Raw genomic sequence first — 7,231 nt, forward strand, 5'->3', positions numbered from 1 at the left:
TGTGGTCCAGGACTCCATGGTTCAAGTAATCAGAAGGGGTGAAACTGAACAAACCACAGGGCAATACATAAAAATTCTAAAATGAGAAGAAAAAGGAGAGTTTCAGGCAGGTAAATCCACTTCACAGTCCCCAAAGGCATCTGCCATCCTAGGGTGTTCCAAGTCTCAGATATGCCTTGAGACCACAGTCTCCTAGCATCCATCGACTGTAAGAGACTTTCCTGCTTCTTCCAGACGGACAAAAGGAGACCCAGGTAATGGGTGCTTCTCTTCCACAAATCTCAGTTTAGGATCCCATGTAATCTACCACGTGACCTTCTTAAAACCAAACAAGCACCCACAAAACCAAACAAAAGATTTATCTTTTTTAGGAACCCACCCCCCAAAACAGAGGTGTGAACTTAGAGGTTCATGGGCAAAGAGTTTCCTGTATTTTTTAAGGCATGTATTTTTTAACCCCCAAATCATTAATTCCTTAACTTAGATTACTTCCAGATGCTTTTCTGAATTTCATAACCAACATCAGAGACCACTAATCTCCTCAAGGGCTATTGCAAAACTCCTTGTGGGCTTTGGGCACATGGAGACAATTAACTTGATTTATAGGAGAGAAGAGAGATTGGAAAGAGGAAACCTGCTGTTTCCACATGTGCCCAGGGTGCATAAGTCAAAAAGGCAAGTTCAGATTTTTTTTGTCGTTCATGCTTAAACTCCAAATTCTTAACATTGCATAAAATGAGGGTTGGAACTTGGGAATTTAGCTCAGGAATTTCTTATAAGGTTTGCCTCTAGATAGGGGACCTATAGGTATATGTTACTAAGAACGTGGAAAAGAAGGGCTATATGTTGGCCTCATGAGGCAGCTATAGTCGTCCTGCAGATCTAATGGCGAATCCTAACTATGGTGCTTGCTATTAAAAATGAAAAATAAGGCAGGCAAGTATATGTTTAGCACTCTGTGCTGGCACTTTTGTTATTGTACATAAACGTCATCTCATTTAATGCTCGCAATGACACTAATGGGAGTACTATTGTCCTTTGACATTTCATCCATTCTTTCAACAAATATCTGTCTACTGCTTACCATTTGTCAGGCTCAGGTATGGGGTTCTAGCAGTGCACAAATCAGATGAAGGTCCTAAACTCATGGATCTTATAGTCTAGGGGACTCTCAGGAAGTATACAAATAAATCCATCCTAGAAGCCAGTGATAGGTGCTATGAATAAAACTAAAACAGAATAAGGGGAAGTCTGATTCGGGGTTACAACTTTAGAGAGGGCAGATGAAGTGGGTAAGTTGGCGGATTTCTGAGAGAAGAGCTTTTAAGGAGGAGAAAACCAAAAGTGCAAAGACCACGAAGCAGAGGAAAAAATGATCTCACCCCGCCCCCCAGAACAGCTCTGGCCTCTTGTAGAACACAGCCTGTAGGGGGCAGCAGAGGACGCCTGGAGTCCAGTTAAGAGCTGACTGTGGGAGGGTAGGAGGGATGCAGGCCGGGACTGGGAAGGTAGCAGGGAGTGGTGAGGTGGAGGCGTGGACCAGTTAGGCTGCCCGCTCCAGACGAAGGCAAAAGCCTCGCCGATGGATGGGTGTGAGTTGTAGGACAGTGTTAGAGTCCGGGGTTTCCCCAATGGTACCCTTCAGGGAGGAAAGAAAGACTGGGGGGCAAGCAGTCTTGGGGGTACCTTGGGGCAGGTGGGAAACCTGAGGCTCCAAGAGGAAGTTCAGTCCCTTGCTAGTACATGGCAGTGGTGACATTGAAAATCAGCTCCCCACCTGCCCCAGAGGTGGTGTGGTCAGCTTGTAGCCGCCAGCTGAAACTCTGGTTTTATGTTGGTAAGATCCATAACCCTTGTTTTAACAAATTCTAGGGTCTCACGCAGCCTGGCTAAGGTGGGGCTGGGTAGGTAGGGGGAAGTGGGCTGTAGAAACAACACATCCTTCCCTACTCCCCTCCCTTACTCCCTGCTGCACGTGGATAAAGATTGCAACATTGTGCCATCCAGTAAGAATCTAACCATTAGGGAGTATTTACTGGGGGCTATCACCACCCACTCTTGATCATTTATGTGTTCATTTGCTTATTATCTATCTGCAGCTTCCCCCATCCCATGTCAGCTCCATGGGGTAGGGGGTGGAGGTTGACCTGTTCACCCCTGTGTTCCCAACCCCTAGGAGGGTGTGCCCCAAATGAGCACTTGTCTGGTGAATGACTCTCCTGAAGCTGTAGATTGCCAGTCCCATGTTACTAACAAGGAAACTGAGATTCACACATTTTTACCTCCAGCTCCTTAACCAGTAATAGTAACCATTATGATGAGGACAATATCATTAGATGCTTGTTAATTGCCAAAGAATCCTGTTGACAGCCCTATGGATGTGTACCATTTTTATCCCATCTTACAGACCAAGAAACTGATGTCAAAGAGGTTAGGTGGCTTGTTCAAGGTCCCCCAGCTGGGAAGTGGCAGAAGTGGGGTTGGATCTATAATCCTTCGTCCCACTCAGCTGCGTTCAGGTGTGTGCTTAGCTCCGCCAGTTCTCTACACCAGGTGTCCTGGTCGCCTGTGTTAGGTCCCGCTGGCCAGGCCTGCTCTTTGTATCAGGTTTCACTTGCTAGACTTTTCTGTTCCGGACAAACACTGAAAAATCATTCCTTTGTAATTTCCACTTAACCTTACAGACAACTCTGCAGCACCTTGGGCTGCCCTGGTGTATCTACTGGAACTCCGCCTCTATGGAGGTGAATTTCCTCTGCAGAGATCATGCGCCCAGCTTCTCCAGGTAAGATGCGAGATGCAGGTGGCTTTCGGCTTGTGGAGAACAACTTTTAGGACTGATGCTCAAATGCCTCCACACCTGACCCAGATCCAGTTTCCCTGCCGCACTTCCAGGCTTTTATCACCCTGCTAGAGACCCACAGAGTGGATTTTCCCCCCCTCACCCTTCCACTGGGGGTTCAGTAGTCCATTTAGTAAAAGAAGTGGGTTAATATAGCTTCAACTGGTTACAGATGGAAGTGGTCACACTGACATTTCCTTAACTGTATACGCTGCATCACCGTCACCACCTCTGACATTTACAGATCTTTTACTTTGTGCCGAGCACTATTTCCAGTACTTTCGCGTGTGTTCGCTCATTTAATCCTCGCAACAACCTTATGACTTTACTGTTCTTAGTAACTCCATTTACAAACCAAGCAATTGGCATACAGAGTTTAGGTAACGTATCCAGGGTCACAGAGCTAGTAGTCGGCAGAGCTGCATTCAAACCCAGTTACTCTGGCTATAGAATCCCTGCTCTGAGTAACCAATTCTCAGTCTTTGTTCTGCGTACACATCACCTTGAGGACTTGCTAACATGTTGACTTGATTCAGTTCATCAGGGGTGGGTGGCCCTTCATCTGCATCTCTAACAGGCTCCCCCAGATCATCTCGTTGCTGTGCCTCAGTGGACCGTCTTTTGTGTAGCAGTTCCCTAAATCCTTACCTGATTCTGCTCCCTGCATATTTATCCAAAGTCATATTACCCAAACTATATGTATTTGAAAATGTCACCAAAGGTCAAACCCCTTCCTGCTTCTCGACACAAAGCAATCCTAGACACATTCAGTGCCTTGCATCGTTCCAGAAGCAGCATGAGATTGGAGAGTTTGCCATGCAGTCAGTTAATAAGTTATTTAGTACATACCTATCAGTGAGCCTGATGTTCCGAGTAAGCATGGCGACTGGCTTGGGTCAAGGTAGTGGTGGCTCCATCACCTGGGTCCCTGAATGACCTCCATGAGCAGAGTCCCCTGCTAAGCAGCAGTGGACACACACACACACACACAGAAACTGAATGAGAGATGACGGGCTGACATTTGGGGGTCGTTTGTTGCTGCACTGGAAGATAACCCATCCTCACCGAAACACCAGGCATTCACATTCACTGCATGATACACCCGCTCAGCTCTGCCCCTGTTCCTTGTGGATTATCAGGTCCCATTGCAGGAATAACAGTCTCCATGTCTTGTCATTCTTTAATTCAATCATCAATTGTTGAGAGATTATTATGGGTGAACATTGAGCTCGGAGCCTGTCCTCAGAGAGCGTAATAGGGGAGATAATAGACATATACAAGTATCTTGAATAGACATCGGAAAACAGGCACAAAAGACATGTTATAAGAGCCCAGGGAAGATCAGAGTGATTTCATTGCCCACCTCCCTTCCATCGACACTGACCTTAAAGGCTCTGCTCATTCTGCCTTCAGAGACTTTGCACCTGCTCTTCCCCCTTTCTGAAGCCCACTCCTTATAATTTCCTCTCCTTTCCGATGTCCCCCCCGAACACACCCTGCACTCAAGAAATATTGTCGAATAAATTCTGATTGTTACCTTTGAGGAAGTGGTGTTTGATCACAGGGATGGTGGGAGATTAATAGTGAAGATGGGAAAGAAAGACAGGATGGCAGAGTCTTTGTGGAAGAAAGGACTAGACAGGAACATAGTTCAGCCCATAAACAGGAACAGCGATGTTTACTTCCGGGCAGTTCCCATAACCACCAGCCGGAAGAAATAGGTTAAACTAGCTCCAAGGTCATTGAGGTTGAACTGGGTGGATTCAGCCATTGTGTTGGTTTCATCCTCTTCACCCCTAAAGCTTTGGTTTTGTTTTCTCAGTCTTATAGTCATGACTCATTAGGACCTATACTTCACATTTTTCATAGGAAGTAATTCAATTCAAACTCATCCACCACTGCAGGATGCAACACAGCACTTAAGCGGCATTCTTTTTTTTTTTTTTTTTTTTTTTGCGGTACGCGGGCCTCTCACTGTTGTGGCCTCTCCCGTTGCGGAGCACAGGCTCCGGACGCGCAGGCTCAGCAGCCATGGCTCACGGGCCCAGCTGCTCCACGGCATGTGGGATCTTCCTGGGCCGGGGCATGAACCCGTGTCCCCTGCATCGGCAGGCAGACTCTCAACCACCGCGCCACCAGGGAAGCCCTTAAGTGGCATTCTTAATCTGCCTTTTCAAGCCCCTCCTGGCCACCCATGAACAGCAGCCCAGGCTATGGCATTGCTTATGATTCCTTACAGGTCCAGCCAGTTTCTGGGAAGGAGGGACACTCATAACTTTTACATATGACTCACTGTTTTCAATCACCTTTCTCAGGTTCAGACCATCCAGGTAACTAAAGGAGCTTTGTAGCTAGACTCGCTACATCGTTCTGGACTCCCCTTAAAACTCCCTGATGGCCTGTTACAAGGAAGATTGAGCTTCATATGGAAAACTGCCAAAATTGTGCTGTTTTGACACTTGGAACCATGCAATGCCAGTGCAGTTAATTTATGTGAGAAACAGCTCTGCTCGCTAACCCACCGGCAGCCGCCAAATGGTTATAGAGTCAACGGTGCCCCCTGGTGGCGGAAGCTGGTATATTCTGTTGGTGGAGAGAAAAATAAAAGCTCAGATTTCTGGGTCTAAGCAAAGGGGCAGACACATCCTAAGAGTGCCATTCAGTTGAGCAGCATTTCACACTAATGAGTGTCTTCTCAAGAGGCAATATTGGTCACTACTGGCCCCTTTGCCTCTGACTTGTGAGTACAACATATTTCCTGGGGTGGCCCATCTCCAACAGGATTTCCGTAGATAGCGTTTCCCACTTAAAGCAGTTGCCTTAATGGAGCTCAGGAGACTGACATTTGATCTCTGTGGACCACTGGAGAGATTAAAGCTCAGGCCGGCTGGGATTAGGTACAAGGCTGGTGAGCAGATAAAGCATTTACACAAAAATCCAAAATGACTGGGCATGACATTTACTGATGGAACTCCTCCAGTGCAAATACGTATTCATTGAGGTCCAATTAGAGAAGCGGAACCACTATGAATAGGGTGTTTATTTTAGGAAAGAGACCTTATAGAATTGTGGGAGCAGCTGGGGATATAAAGATCCAGAAGAGGGAGTTGGAGGATAAGCAAAAATCACCAACCAGCTTTCCTGAGGCACTGATGCATGATTCAGGGCAGGCTGGGCTTTCAGCTCCTTCAAGGTAAACATCCTGGAACTTGAAGAAGAATCTGGAGAGGCACATGTGCCCAGCTTCCAGGGTGGGACAATGCAAGGGGAGCTGTTCAAAGAGTATGTGAAGAGTTCAGCTTCTGCCGTGGCCAACTAAACACCTACAGGATCGATCTTCCCATAGGTAACGATGGTAAATTCTGCATAAAATACAAAACAAGAAGAGAAGGACAAACACATGAACAAGACCGTTACCCTGAAGACTCTAAGTAAAGAATGAAGAGAGGCAGGCAGATTCCAGAAGGGAGTTGACATTTGGGAGGAGGAAAAGGCATGGAGAATGTTTCCTAATTCTGTGTCTTTTCCCCTAAGAACAGGTCACAGTCACTGCTGCTTGGGACAACTCTTACTTCTGTTGAAACCCACTCTTTATGGTCTGAAGAACCAGAGGACACAGTTTGGGGTCACCATAGCCACTGGAAAGGAGAAGGGAGGAATCCAAAAATGGACTGAGCCAGAAAGCAAGATCCCCAAATTCTGTGCGTAAACTTTGCCCATGTCTTTGGGAGACCCATGAGCCACATGGAGAATAAAAGAACTGAACTGATTTGAGCTGCATGCCAAGACACATTTTTGGAATCCAACCGTGTTGATTGCGATCCAAAAGAAAAACGTTAACACTTTTCTGAGGAATATAACAGAATCCAGATTCTCCACAGAATTCAGAATCCATACAGCGTAACATTTACAATGTGCAGAGAATCATTCAAAACTATCTGACATTCAAAAGCGAGGAAAATGTGAAAGCAGAGCCTTACCCTCTCCTTTGGTCACCCCAGTGACTTCCTTGGTGCTCATTCCTGCATTAGGTGACTATGCTTAATGTAACTGCAGTGGTTTCTCTTTCCTTCTCTGCTCCCTGGCTGAAACAAGCAGTAAAGTCATGGGACATAGCAAAAGGGGAAACTAGTAATTTTGTCTTCCTGCAACCAAGAGAAAGCGATCATAGGATCAAAAGGAAAAACTAGAAGCCAATACATTCAAACAGAGGGATAATCTGTATCTTTTCAAATGCCCATGGCAGCCAATGAACTTTAATTAAAATCCTGCTTTTTCCACCTCTTTGCTGTATAATGAATCTTCCTTTTTCCTTTTCTCAGTCCTTCCGTCTTCTCATCTCTGCCCAAAGTGAGTACCAGGCATTGTGTTAGGAGATGCAGATTTCAT

The sequence above is a fragment of the Mesoplodon bidens genome (assembly GCF_964165515.1).
Source record: "Mesoplodon bidens genome assembly, chromosome: 13".
Classification (NCBI taxonomy): domain Eukaryota; kingdom Metazoa; phylum Chordata; class Mammalia; order Artiodactyla; family Ziphiidae; genus Mesoplodon; species Mesoplodon bidens.